Genomic DNA, 14,804 nt, shown 5'->3' on the forward strand with positions numbered 1-14,804 from the left:
ATAATGGAGATGTATAGAGAGAGTCAGGGAGAAGATAAGGAAAGAAAATATAAATGAGAGTGTTAAAGAAACAAGAGAAAACAAAAGAAGATAATACATTATATCAGAGGAGAAATATAAATGGAAAAACAGCAAAATTGTTACCTTTGCACAAAATATGCTGATAATTTTATTATTATTAAATTTTATCTATTAACATATACCTAGACGTGCATAACCTGATTCAACATGTAATGAACAGATACACAGGTTTAGCTGATTTTTTTTGTATGCCAGGAAATGAAATGAGATGTATTTATCAAGCACATAACTGAGCAGCATCTGCTCATTAAAGCTGACTGAAAGGCAGAAGAAATGACCTTCCCCATCTGTAACTCATGGAGGGATGATCTTGGGGAATATTACCATATGTATTTAATAAAAAGTTGCCGTCATTGGCATTTTCATAAATAAAATAGAGACTTTGTTATCTTGGCAAGAGGTGTTTTTCTGCTGTCCTGATTCAGTCAGGCTTTAGAGTTAAGTGAAACCTGAAAGCTTATGCTTCAGTTTTTCCAGTGTAACACATGAATGTCCCTGAATGTATACTATGATAAGGAAGGATGGCTTGCTGAGTTGGAACCTTGAAAAACATAGCTCTAATACTTACTCACAAAAATAATCCTATTTGCTTATCTATTTAAACCCATAAACAGATTAAAACTTAAAGGCATGATATCCAGTCCTGTTTTGCTTGAGGAAATAAGCCTTGCATGTGGTGGTGATGTTGCAGGGACAGTTCTTTATAGTAAAGAGGGAACAACGACTCTCTGGAACTTTCAAAACACTGCCAGCTCCCTGTTGCACAGGATCTTTTGCTCCTGTTATCTCTTGTAGGTAGTTTGAATTATGGTTGATCCACAAAATCCATCTGCTTTTGCAGGACACAGTAAGAGAAACCTTCTGGGAAAGACCCCAAGTTCTCAAATTCACCACAAACTGACGAAGTATTTTCACACATAAAAAATGTCAACTAGAAACGTTGCTTAGTGTTTCCCAAACTTGCTCCCATCATTTGAGACACTTCTGATGTCATATTTTGAAACCCAACAGCTGCCCAAAACAGAAGTAGATGGAGGCCGTTTGGTGCCTGATTTTCTGCACAACAGCACTGGTGTAGCTGTAGGTATTTAACTCAGAGGAGAGTGCAGGTGAAGTGTATAGTTCCAAACTGTCTGGTTCTGTCCTGTCTTCTGCCCTTTGCATCTCCCTTGAAGTTCAAAGCAGGATTTGGTTTCATTACCTATGCCCCTTGGCACTTTAGATAGTGTTTTTGTTTGTTTGTTTGTTTGTTTTGTTTTTTTCCCCTGGGGGTGGGGTGGGTGTTCATCAGAAGCTGAAATCTTATAAAATATTAGCAGTGCACTTGCCTTCCCAGGGATTCATTTTGTCACTTACAATACAGTCAATCTTAAGCTATTATTATTAGCTGTGATGAACTGTATTGGTTTTACACATTGGCTTCCTGCACCTTTTGACATATCAAAGGACTCCTTTCATCAGAAGGTATTGTCTTGGATCCCATCAGCCCTGATTACATGCCTAATTCACTTGTGAGACGGGTCATTAATTGCTTCATAAGCATTTTCCACTACAGTGACTCAGCAGGTTGCTCTCACCAGCAATGGGTATTTTGCCTCCAACCATCTCTTCTTTCTACTTTTCCAAGTCAAGCATTTCCTCAAGGAATGTCATGCTGCAGATGACAGAGCTCGGTTGCTGAGCTTGGACTATTATTCGCTGAAGCTCGGTCTTGCATCTCTCAGCGGATCAGGTCTGGACTCAGGAGCTCAAAGCCTGGGTAAACAAAAGGTAAATCAAGAAGTACAGTTCGTTCCTGGCTGAGGAGGAATTTGTGGTCAAAGACTAGGTGATGTGGTAAGAATATGTTTCAATATATTTCTCCATAACCTGTTAAGGTGAACAGAGGGATACAACCTGTGGAACAGGACCAGCAGTCACTGTATTTCAGTCCAGTAGTGTCTGCATTCAATAGAGAGCAAGTCAGCTCCTAGGTTCAGATATGAAAAACAAGGAAACTGATGAAATGCAAAGGAAGAAGTTGTGTATTAGGCATATATTTCATGCACCCATATGAAAACTATGAGCAATGATTCATAAGTAGCAATTGTCTGAGTACTAATTCTCATTTGATTTGTGTTATGCAGCTATTTGTGATATGTGGTGACTCACCCCTGCTCAATGGCATTGGTCTTCTGGTTGTTGTTAACACCACCCTCCCACTCCCCCGGCCTTCCACTGCTGCTTCTGTCCTCTTTTCGAATTGTTTGTTCTCCCAGATGCCAGAGGTCTTCCATAATATTGTTCTTGAATAAGACAAAGAGAACACAGTCATTCAGTGCTTGTCTGGTTGCACCTGGACCGACACAAACCATTTTGTCAGTGGCCTCTCTAGATTGTGTGATTGGTTTTAAGCCACCTGAACCGATGCTGTCTATACTACTACACCTGGGAGCTGGAAACTAAATCTTGGCAAGGGTCCTTTTGCTCTGAAGCCATTATACAGACAAGAAGCCGACTGTGACTTGGTCACTGAGCATTTTAAGTGTTCTATCTGTGCAGGCTTTCCATAACACAGCTTGAAAGGAAAACAAATGCTAAGGAAAAATAAATTAATAAATAAAATAAAATGCTCTGGCCATTATTTTCAGACATCTTTGCCAGATCTTCAAGTGTGCGCTGATCTCGTCCACTTGCAAAGATGTTTGCCTGCCTGTGCTGGATATGCCAGCCTTGCTCTATTTTAAGCCCAACAGCATTTGCGCAAGAGAGGAAAACAGATCAGGCTGGTTCCAGCCCTCTCTAACTCTTGTCCTTGAAAACACAAGGTGTTCTTCTGCTTTTAGGGGTGCTGCCTCACACAGAGCTTCTTGTTTTCTGTAGCTGTTTAGTATTTGGAAAAAATTGTGTGGAAGATCCGTTGCAGAAAGAAGTTCGTGCAGGCCTAATCATTTCTTGTATCCCCAAGGACCTTTTCTTCCTCATTCAGCCTGTTTCCTGTAATCCTTTTCAGTCCTTCCCTCAGTGCTTATTCCACATATGTTCTTCCTTCACTCTTTACTGCTCCTTTTTATTTTGGTCTTAATCACCTAGAGGCAGATGCTTCCTCCTATTCTGTGTCTAGCAAGGTGTCTAGCACAAGGGCACACTGTTTTCCACGGGCCTAAGCATCTCCGGCTGATATAAGCATGCAGTAAATTTGATTCACTCTGGGGGCATGCTAGATTTACGGCTGCAAAGAATTCCAGCATGTGCTGTTCAATATCTGGTAATACTGGACATGGACCACAGCGCATGCTCTACCATAATAATAATTTGTAGCACAAGCATGGTTTTCCTTTCCCAAAAGCCACAGAGTGGCTTCACAGCATGCTTTCATGCTGCATTTGAGGTAGCGGCATCCTGCTCAGAAAAAAAATATATATATTATCTTTAAAAAAGATAAAAAAGTGTTCCTGATATATTTTGCTTTCTTTTGGAACTTTTTCCTTTCAAATATGGAATTGTAAAAGGAAAGATTTTTCCAAATATAACAAAGCCCCCAAAGTAGAAAATTTCTTTTTCCTGCCTGTACCTGCTAGCATTGTGTGGTTATTCCTAATTATTATAGTGTAAAGTGTGCATTGATGACAGCAGAGGCATATTCATATTGCACAGTAATAACAAACAACTAATGACTATGTTTTAAAAGACATTCCTTATCAGGCCACAAGTATGCCCTGATCTGACTTGTTTGGTACAAACTTCAGGTACAATTTCAGCTTCCACTTCTGAAAAAATAAGCATAAAATTGATTAATTTCTATTTGGATTCTGTGACCCACTGAAATGGTTTTATACTGAGAATGCTTGAAATAATTACTTGACACCAAAGGGAGAATGATAACAGCTTTTGCATTCTTCTTCAGATACCTTTTCCATGGTGTAATTAATTAATTATTTTATTTAAGTGAAAATACCTTCTCTGTTACATCCCACAGAGAGGAGACTCGAGGAGAGGAGAGGAGAGGAGACTCGAGGAGAGGAGACTCGAGGAGAGGAGACTCGAGGAGAGGAGACTCGAGGAGAGGAGACTCGAGGAGAGGAGACTCGAGGAGACTCGAGGAGACTCGAGGAGACTCGAGGAGAGGAGACTCGAGGAGAGGAGACTCGAGGAGAGGAGACTCGAGGAGAGGAGACTCGAGGAGAGGAGACTCGAGGAGAGGAGACTCGAGGAGAGGAGACTCGAGGAGAGGAGAGGAGAGGAGAGGAGAGGAGAGGAGAGGAGAGGAGAGGAGAGGAGAGGAGAGGAGAGGAGAGGAGAGGAGAGGAGAGGAGAGGAGAGGAGAGGAGAGGAGAGGATAGGAGAGGAGAGGAGAGGAGAGGGAGAGGAGAGGGAGAGGAGAGGAGAGGAGAGGAGAGGAGAGGAGAGGAGAGGAGAGGAGAGGAGAGGAGAGGAGAGGAGAGGAGAGGAGAGGAGAGGAGAGGAGAGGAGAGGAGAGGAGAGGAGAGGAGAGGAGAGGAGAGGAGAGGAGAGGAGAGGAGAGGAGAGGAGAGGAGAGGAGAGGAGAGGAGAGGAGAGGAGAGGAGAGGAGAGGAGAGGAGAGGAGAGGAGAGGAGAGGAGAGGAGAGGAGAGGAGAGGAGAGGAGAGGAGAGGAGAGGAGAGGAGAGGAGAGGAGAGGAGAGGAGAGGAGAGGAGAGGAGAGGAGAGGAGAGGAGAGGAGAGGAGAGGAGAGGAGAGGGGGAGAGCAGAGTTGAGCACATCCAGAGTTAAGCATTTAACAATAGTTAAGTAAAGTTGAAATTTAGCTCTGTCTTTATATGTTTAGCGACCTTGCTCTAGCGATTACACTGGGGCACCTTGCTTGGCACAGAGCTGGATTTTCCTCCCTATCAGGGCTGCAAGGGAGCTTGACAGCTGGCAGGCACCTTTGAGGAGCATGGCTGGATCAAAAGCAGCCAGCAGGACCCTCTCACCCATGCTTAAATTATGACTTTTTAAGAAAGGAGACGAAGGCTGTGCAAAGTACAATTAATAACACCTTTGCTGCCTCCCCTCCACTGCCAGTCTCTCAGCTCATTCCTCTCACAGAAACAGACAGTTCCTCCTTGACAGCAGCCTGAAATATAAACTCACACAGAGCCTATATCTTGTCTGTCACTGGGATTTAAATATTTCAGGCTGTGGCAGACCAGCTGGTTCCTCACTGATTAGAGCCCGATGAGGCCGGTTTCCTAACATGGATGGGTTTTATTCATGGACCTTCAGGTTCGCCATTTGCCATCTTTATTCCTTTCATCACTCTGGGTAATACCTGGCTTTCCTATCTGCCCTGAGAAACATTGTAAGAAGAGTCCCATTGTGCACAATCAATGGAGCCCTTGGCTCTTTCCTCCCCTGATTATTACGGGAAGGGAAGCCTCTTTAGTCCTTAGCCAGACAAGAGGGACCTTATCTTTTTTTTTTTTTTTTTTTGCAATAATTATTATTACTTGAGAAAAAAATCATGGAGCTGGACAACGCATTAATTGCATTTTATATTCATATATGAATTTTTTTTTCTTCATGAAATTTGTGTCCTGTCCATCAGCTTGAAAAGAAAGAAAGTAAGACTGGAAAAAAAGTTTATAATCTACTGGAAAGCAATCCTGTGCACAGCTGGAATTGTTGTTTCACTGAACACCTTGGCACTTGAAGGTTTAGTAAAGCACTCACAGAACTGAGCTAATGGATCAACAGGTGAAAGACATATGCAGAACAAAAGAATCATGTTTTTTCACAGTGGTGCCTTTCAGAGTACCCTTTCTACCTGTAATAAACTTGATATAGCATGTGACACGGCACATCCCTACGTCAATTCCATCCCTGGAAGTGTTTAAGGCCGGGTTGGATGAGGCTTTGGCAGCCTCGTCTAGTGGGAGGTGTCCCAGCCCATGGCAGAGGGGTTTGGAACTGGATGGGCTTTACGGTTCCTTCCAACCCAAAACACCTGTAATTCTATGATTGTGCAGAACCCTAGGACTCCACAGCTATGGAGGTGACAGTTCCTCCAAGGAGATAAATCCTGTGGTCCACCCATGCTCAGATGAGTGTGAACCATAGTGATAACCAGCAGTGAGCTTCCCAGATAGGATCATAATAAATTCCAACTCTGTCCTATCTTCCCACAGGTAGGAAGTGCAAAGGAGAATAAGGACCCCTGCAGAACTGATAAAATGAGCACTAATACAGCTGATCATTAAGTTGCTAAACAGTGATAAATACAAGCCTTCACCTTAATTCAGAGCTGTCTTCAGCTTCAGAAACAATATATAGGTGGAGCACAACCCCAGAACATCTATATAAAAGTAGTCTATTCATAACAAGACAGATGACAGTGCATGATTATGAACAGTATCTCTTTAACTACATTTCACTGGTGCAATAAGTGTTCTTAATAAACATTGCCTGGCTTATCTCTTGGAAACAAAAAAAAAAAAATGTGATTGATGAGCTTCTGAACTAGTGTTTCATCTGAGCCAAGGTTTTCTCTGACTGATAAATACACCAGACTAGCTCTGGTGTTCCAGCTTATCTCTGCTCCACAGGAATAATGCTACAGAAATGTCTCCACAGCCTTTAGGAGAAGAAGCAGGATGATATTTTGGAGGCTTATCAGCTCACACTAGAGTCCATGCAGCCCCTAAGTCTTATTGCTAATCTTCAGTAAAAACAGATGCAAGTTTGCTAATGTTTTTAAAGTTAACTGCAAACCCTTTTCTTCAGCACAACACCAGGATGATTTTAATTCCTTTTCTCACAGTACTTGTCAGTTTTTCTTCCCCTGTGTTTCCCCAGCTTGTCTTCTATGCACCATGACAGGGACTGGACAACAGAGAGGGAAAACACAGGGATATGACACCAATTCAGGGCCCCACAGCACAGACTGGGAATGAATTGAAAAGGACTCAGCTGGAAGGTGATCTTACTTTGCTGTGATAAAATTATCAGTTTTCTAATCACACAGTTGTAACTTCAGTCAGTGTTTTGGATTTCTTCAGAATCTGCTTCACACACATTTGAAACCTTAAAAATGGTACTTAAAGACATTTATTAAAGGGTTAAGCATGGTAGGAACTCCTTAAGAGTTTTAAAATGATATTCTTTACCCAAGGCAATAGACAGCTTCTTCAGAGTCATTCCATTCTAATGTGTAAATGCTGAAAGTAATTAGAATGTGTCCTATGTGTATTAAAGTATTCAGGAGAAGTCATTTGGAAAAAGTGACTTTTCATGAGAGGCTGCCAAATATTTGCTAGAAGTTATTGCATTACTAATAATATAAGAAGTTTTGGTTTTTAAAATGAAGGCTGTTTTGAAACATATAATTACAAAAAAGCATTTTGTTGAGATGAACTTTTTTTTTTTTAACTTTTCAGTAATAGAATGGACAATGCAAGTGTCCACTGCAGTGTCTGTTGGTCAGAAAAAGATGTTAAATTGAATTATTCATGAGAAGAGTTTACAATTTTGTTAAAAAGATACAAACTATTTTGTTCTGAAAACAACAGCCTGAAAAACTCCAAAGAAAGGCTTAGATGTTATTGCAGTTTTGCAGAAAAAAATATTCCTTCAACAGCTTTGAATATCAAGTGTGGTTTTTTTTTTTTTAGAGATGTCTTCTGTAGTGCACAGAGTTTCACGTTTTGCTGTTACTTCAAAAAAGGCAATAAAGAGCATTTTTTCTCTTTCCTCATCCTTTGTTGCAGAGTAGACATACAGACTCTCTAATGCTGTTTTATTTACAGAATTCAAATCCCTCCAAAAAGATCACATGCCCTCTGATGCCTGCAATAAGCCCACTGGCTGTTTATGGCTAGAAAGTTAGTATTCATATAGAGACTGCACATAAATGAGAACCAGACCCTATATTACTTCAATCACCGGGGGAGGGTGTCTAAATTAAATGAATGCTATAAAAAGACTTCGGTATTAGTCATGTCTACTTGATGAAATAAGGCCATGTCTGCTTGATTAAATATTATCAATAGTCTTAAAATGTTCTGCTGGCTAATGAAGCCAGTTACCACCTGAACTGTTTATACAGTTGCTTTCTCTGCCTTTTGATCCTCTCCATCCCACATATTCTGTCATTGAAAGGCAGAAGGTGGAGCCAGGGGTGCTTGTGAAGCTGTCTTTCTTAATTATCACTTGATAATTATCAAAATAAACATTAAACATGATATGCAAAAGGCTGAGAACAAGGATACCAGTCTCCTTATAATACCAGCATTTTTATTGTATTTAAAAGAACAAGTAAAATAAGTAAACATAAAAAATTCAGTACCCTCTTAAATCACAGTGTGCTTTGGCTGGCAGCTCTGCCTTGTTACTACTATAGGCAGTGCATAAATATCTCTCTGCCTAATGTAAGAGCTGCCAAGTAACCACAGATTTTAATTATAGGAAGAAGTAATTGATCTGGGGAAAAAAGAAAGAAAGAAAGAAAGAAAGAGAGAGAGAGAGAAAGAAAGAAGGAAGGAAAGAAGGAAGGAGAGAAAGAAGGAGAGAAAGAAGGAAAGTAGGAAAAAAGGAAGGAAAGAAGTAAGGAAAGAAGAAAAGAAGGAGAGAAGGAGAGAAGGAGAGAAAGAAGGAGAAAAAGAAGGAGAGAAAGGAGAGAAAGGAGAGAAAGAAAGAAGGAGAGAAAGAAAGAAGGAGAGAAAGAAAGAAGGAGAGAAAGAAAGAAGGAGAGAAAGAAGGAGAGAAAGGAGAGAAGGAGAGGGAGAGAAGGAGAGAAAGAGAGAAAGAAATAGAAAAAGAAAGAGAAAGAGAGAGAAAGAGAGAGAGAGAGAGAGAAAGGGAGAGAGAAATAGAGAGAGAAAGAGAGAAGAGGGAGAAAGAGAGAAAGAGAGAAAGAGAGAGAGAGAAAGGAAGGAAGGAAGGAAGGAAGGAAGGAAGGAAGGAAGGAAGGAAGGAAGGAAGGAAGGAAGGAAGGAAGGAAGGAAGGAAGGAAGGAAGGAAGGAAGGAAGGAAGGAAGGAAGGAAAGAAAACATAAATACTGCAATTGTATTTACTTAAAAAGGGAAAAGAGGGATCACCTACCAAAAGCACAGCGACTCTTTCATTAATGGAGTGTCATAAATTCTCCATGCTTTGAGCCCTCTTTGCCCAGTGGAAGGTGCATCTTTATACATTTACATTTAGACAGAGATCCTAGCCCCATCTTTCTGTTTCCCTTGGCTCCCTTTGCAGGGGAGCTGCAGCTTCCTTCCTTGAAAAAAGAAGAGGGCACCTAGCAAGCTCTTCTAGCATGCAGAGCTCCAGAAGGCAAATGGTAGGGGATTTACAGACACTGGTACATCCTCTGGTTCCCGGGTTTAAAAAGAGCCTGTAGTGCCTGCAAGGAGTATGCAGTCCATGGGAGGTATTCAAATAAGAAATGTTTTGTTTTGACAGAAATTCCAGAAAATTCATTAAAGTGATATTTTGAACAAAGTTGGACTGGAACTGGGCTGAAGCTTGGAAAGCAATCCAATGAGGATGAGAAGATTAATGGAGCAGGTTGGTTGAGATTATAGTGCTTACAAAACTGACAGTACTTATAAAACTGATTTTGCAAAATGTCAAGTGATTCTATTATATTCAGCATTTTGCTTTTTGTTCAGAGATAGCTCTCCACAGAGGTGCCCAGATTTTCAGCTTGCATCCCTTGTAATGACTTAGCTCATGCATCCATGCAGAGGATGTTGGGTAGGGAGAGCAACTCAGATTATTTTAGATGTCCTTTGAAAACACGGAACTACAAAGGAAAAGTTAAGTGCAAGAAATGGATGTTCATCTGAGGACAAAACTGAGTCATAAGGATATTTGTAGTTAGCACTTGCCAGTGGTCCCACATCAATGCTTGGATTTTTCATAAGCAATGAGTGAAGTTGACTTATTCACTCCTTTTTTGACTTCTCACTGTCACAGACTTAGACTGTGGATGGTTGTTAACTCAGTTGCACATACCTTTTACAAGCTAAGTCCAATAGTAATGACACTGTTAACTGCTAATCTTAGAATGTCTTACGTATACTGAGAACATCTGTACATTTATCCTAGCAGTATAATGTTTACATAAATCTTGTCAATGTACTATACACATACATTACACGTGTAGTCTTTATATTTAAAATTGTGCTTGCTTGAATATAAATATCAATGCAAAATGTAATATTTTATGTAAACACATATTTTACTGTTGTATATATTGTGTGTATACAAAATTTGTTAGGAGACAGATACCAAATGCATTTTTAAAGATGATCTTACTCGGTAAGATGAGAGCTCACTTGAGGCACTGAATGGCTCAGGGATCCGGTAATGGGATACAAACCTTCACACCTCCATATCAGCACTTTGGATCCAGCTGAAACAAGAAACAATAAAAAGTTATCACTGTACTGACAGTTTGGTGGTCAAGAAGTTGTGTGCTGCTTGTCTTGGCCCATCCAGATGTGTGTCTGTCAGTCCTGCTGGCATGCAGAAGACAGAGAGACACAAAACCAGCCGTGGTTTCTCCTGACGGTCCCTGGCAGGGCAGGAGGCTGTCCCCCTCAGGAATCCTATGCTGTTGCCCCCAAAGCAGTATGGCATCACCAGCTTCTACTTCAGGTTTGCCTAACTGCTCTACGTGACCAGGTAGAAGCTACAGCCCTGATGGTAAAATTCAGTGCCAGGGGTGGGAACAATCTTTTCAGGTCCTGCACATATCCCTGTAATATCAGGCTCTTGACAATAGGAATTCACAGAAACCATCCTCAAGCATAGGTGCTGCCTGCAAGATGTACCTCAATAAGCAAAAAAACCAACCAACCAAACAAAAAAAAACAAACCATGAAGTGGTGCCAAACATTATAAGAGCTGATCCTGTTGCATGAACAAAGAGAAACTTTGTCTTGAGGGCTATATTTGTGTCTTTTATGAGCACTGAATTAGTCTGATCCCTGATATGAGACCTAAGCTACCAGCAACATTCTCAAAACTCTTTCCATGTTATTCTTTTTGGAATAAGCCATTATTTTCATCATTTGAACCGTGTGACAGATAGAAGGCAACAATATAATACCTGTGAGAGTGAAAATAGGGAGATCTTTAGGTCTCTTTGCCTCGGTTGGAATCCATAAACTGAGGTAAGAAAACAAACAATATATATGCCTCCTGTGATCATTAAGGCTGGCAGTATCACAGATTCTGTGCTTCTGGTTGGAAAAAGGGTAAAGACAACATGTATTCCTAGGCTACATAAAAGGTATTTTTAACACAGAAGGGCTTTATTGTCATTCTTTACCAGCCAGCCTGGATCTGACAGAGCTGGTGAGAAGTATTTGCTTGAGGAACTTGATTTACACTGCTGGGTGGATTGGCGCAGGATACTTGCAAAGAGATTGCAGATGACAGCAGCGTTATCAGGATACACCTAAGGAACTGAGGCAACACCCACCTCCCTGCAGGAAAGTCACCCACAGAAAGAAAAATACCCTCTGGCAAGGAGAAAGGAGGTTGTGCCTTGCCCTCATTTGCACTGGTGACAGTTGAAGATTGCTCTCTGCCCTTTTTTCCTTCCATCACTCACCTACTCAAGCATGCACAGACATTTTGGTAATTATGAAACTGAAGTGTTATAGACATAATGAAAAGAAAACTTTTATAGTGTGATGTCTAATGTGATATGTAAGGGAAAAGGATATTCTCATCTGGCAACACATAGCAACCAACCTGCACATCACTACATCCTAGGCTTTACCTTTTACAACAAGGCACCCCATGTGGAATGGGTGGAGGAGAAGGACAGGAGACATAGGCTTTCCCTGACGTAAGTGATGTGATGTCTGGACTCATGTATCCCACTGTGCACAGCCAGTCTGAAAGCAGCAGTTGGTGCATTACCTTGAGCAATAAGCCAAACCCTTCCTAAGTACAGTTAGCAGTGCCTGGCAGCAGCACTCTCAAGATAACAGGATAACGGCCGTGAGCAGGCAGCTGTCCTGCAGACAAAGCTGTGGTCAGACTGCATCATTTCACTCCATCCAGTTACTAGGAAGAAATGTTATTCTTGTTACTGCATTGCTTGCATTTTTATTCATCTCTAAGGCATCTGACTGCTTTACATATGTTGAGACATTCAAACTTTTAATTAGATACATCAAAAAACTACATTATCCCTGCTGCCTGCAGGTTTAAGACTAAGATTTAATCAGTGGGAATGCCTGAACAAAGAGCTATCATTTAGCTCCTCATGAGTGTCATAGGTATAGTAGCAATCCACAGAAAATGGCAGAGTTCTGTCCTCTACATGCTAGGTTTTCATCAGCACTGTCTTTTCCCCAGTCCTCTGTCCTTTCTAATTCCTTGTGTTTGTCTTAATTCAACCATTATTATTATTATATTTTAATCTAGATTTTCTGCTTTGCGTTAGTATATTCTCATTACAGCATTTTCCAAAGGCCTACTGAAAATAAATAAATGAAATAATCTAAATTTTCAGGTGCTAAGGTCATCAGTGTTCCCATTTTGCTTGTATATGGACTGTGTGGCAGCAAACCAGATGCCAAAACTAGATGACAGTGAGCAAGAAGGCCTTTTGCTTAACTTGAGATTTTGTCACCCACATGCCAGTTCTTCTAGTTGCCTGCTAATGAGACAGGTAATTAAATGAGATTTTTAAGGCATATAAAAATATTATTATAGTAACTAATACAAAATTGCTGGTAGAGTATTCTAACACGATAAAATACAAGCAGTGTCCTGTTTTTCTTACTGTTGTGAATTACCTGGTAGAGTCAATGTGTTTGAGCCCGTGCTTGTATATGTCAGCAATTCCGGGCAATTCCGGGCAATTCCGGGCAATTATATATCACTGCTCTACAGTGATGTAAAATGTGAGATTTATCCAGAATAATAGTTTGGGACTGGTGTCTGGGTGAATCTTGCTACAAAAGATGACTGTTTTTGCTAATCTTGCTATTAGATGATTGGTTCATATATTTTGATTGCTGATTTTTATTTCCTCCTTCTCCCACATTTCCGTTAGATTGTGCACCTGGAGTTCTATTCAATAAAAGTATCTATTTGTATAAGGCACTGTGATATATTTACAAATACCCAAGTCACATCACTTTTAAATAAAATCAGGACTCTCACATTTTTCAGGCTGAACCACCTCCATGTGCCACAAGACTGTGAAGAGCAGTGCCCCTACGCGAGCTCCAGATGTGGTCTGCAACATTGGAGATGGGCCCAGAACAGAGGCCAGGTGTGAGTGCTCCCAAACTTGGGCAAAGCCAACATTTTGCATTCAAGTTCTCCAGTACAGGGAATATAAATGAAGGTTTGTCATTTTCAAAAATGAGGTGGAGTCTCCTGGCTTCTCCACTCTTAAAAGTGGTCATTACCATCGTGATTAGTTTCTAGACCAGAACTCCTATGTTTGGTTTATTGAAGAGTTTCATTAAATGAGTAAAAGCGATTGAAATAACAGCCCACCTCAGGATGACTATACTTCGTATAGAAACATGCTGAGTTGTCATTGTTTCTTTTACTTTTATTTGACAGTCTTCTACAGGCAGATCAGCTTATGGGGAGTACTTATGGGGCTCAGTAGTGCCAATGACACTGTGTCTGTTGGTGGAACTTAACAGTACTGGCACAAAAATTACGGCATTTGTCTCACTGACTTTTGTCTTTCTCACCTGGGGTTTCAAACTGAACACTTAGGAAGGTAAACTCAACATCCCACCTGTCTTCTCTTCATTGATATTCAGTTAATTTGAGTAAATCAGCATTTGACCTCCCTTGCCAAACTTCTCCCTGTAGAGGAGCTGTGCTGCTGCCCACCTGCTGCACGGCAAGATTGTGCTTAGCCCTGATCCCTGGCACACACCGTGTGCTCACGGTTGATGGCTTGCTTGAAGAAGAACAGACCACTAATAAATTGCACAGTCATTACCCTTTATGCATACTTGTTCTAATAGGTGTCGCAGATTCCTGCCTCCTAATAAGGAAAGGAAGTAGAAAAACACATAAATTCTCCCAAGGGAGTCAGACAGCCTGAAGCCACGTTCGACAGCTGTTACTGTTACCATGAACACCAAGAGCAAAACAAGGATTAGAAAGGGGAAAAAAAAAAAAAGGAAGAAAAAAAAGAAAAGAAAAAAAAAAGAAAAAAAGAAAATAAAAAGAAAAGATGCATTGCCAGGGATTTTGGCAAGATTTTCTTGGATACGGAATGTGTTTTGCACTGCCCCAATCTATAAAAGCACAGCACTCCTGCGGCACATGATGGAATTTGGAGATTAAACAAACATTGGCATTAATTAGTCTTAAAAGGAATTACTTCATTTAGCCGAAGTTTGCATTTCTGTATCTCGCTCTTTTTAAAAAAACTGTCACTTTAATCTCCAGCAGTAAGATTTTGGCATTTGATGGAAGCTTGGATACTTCCCCATGCTATGGTGTTATTAAATCTAATTCACAGGAGGTTTCAGAAAATGTTTTCACAGGGTTTACCTTTCATCTTCTATACTCAGCTCTGGTCTTTCTCCTCAGGGCCAGCTGATAGGAATCGGGTGATTCCCCGGGTGCCCTGGAGCTATGCTGAGTTACACCAGCTAAGCCTCTGTCCCTCTGTGTTATAGCTGAGAAATCCAAAGGGGAGATTCATGTCCTTTGTAAAGAGGTGTATTTAGTCTACCCCGCTGAGATAGTTTATGGCTTTGGCAGGGAAACTGTTGACAGTGCGTA

At 40.9% G+C, this 14,804-nt stretch overlaps 1 long non-coding RNA gene across 2 annotated transcripts in view; it reads right to left on the bottom strand.

Annotated features, from left to right (window-relative positions):
* Window positions 1-220: 220 nt before the first annotated feature.
* Window positions 221-14,804, bottom strand: part of LOC136788984 (uncharacterized) — a 24,319-nt gene continuing 9,735 nt past the window's right edge. The window contains exons 3-5 of one of the 2 annotated variants that reach the window (XR_010827671.1): window positions 10,335-10,431; window positions 2,233-2,366; window positions 221-1,836 (exon numbers count right to left, since the gene is read on the bottom strand). This is a non-coding gene — a long non-coding RNA (uncharacterized lncRNA). Of the gene's footprint in view, window positions 2,367-10,334; window positions 10,432-14,804 lie in introns of both variants that reach the window. The other variant, XR_010827670.1, reaches the window with a different exon arrangement.

Source organism: Anser cygnoides, chromosome Z (assembly GCF_040182565.1).
Source record: "Anser cygnoides isolate HZ-2024a breed goose chromosome Z, Taihu_goose_T2T_genome, whole genome shotgun sequence".
NCBI classification, from domain to species: domain Eukaryota; kingdom Metazoa; phylum Chordata; class Aves; order Anseriformes; family Anatidae; genus Anser; species Anser cygnoides.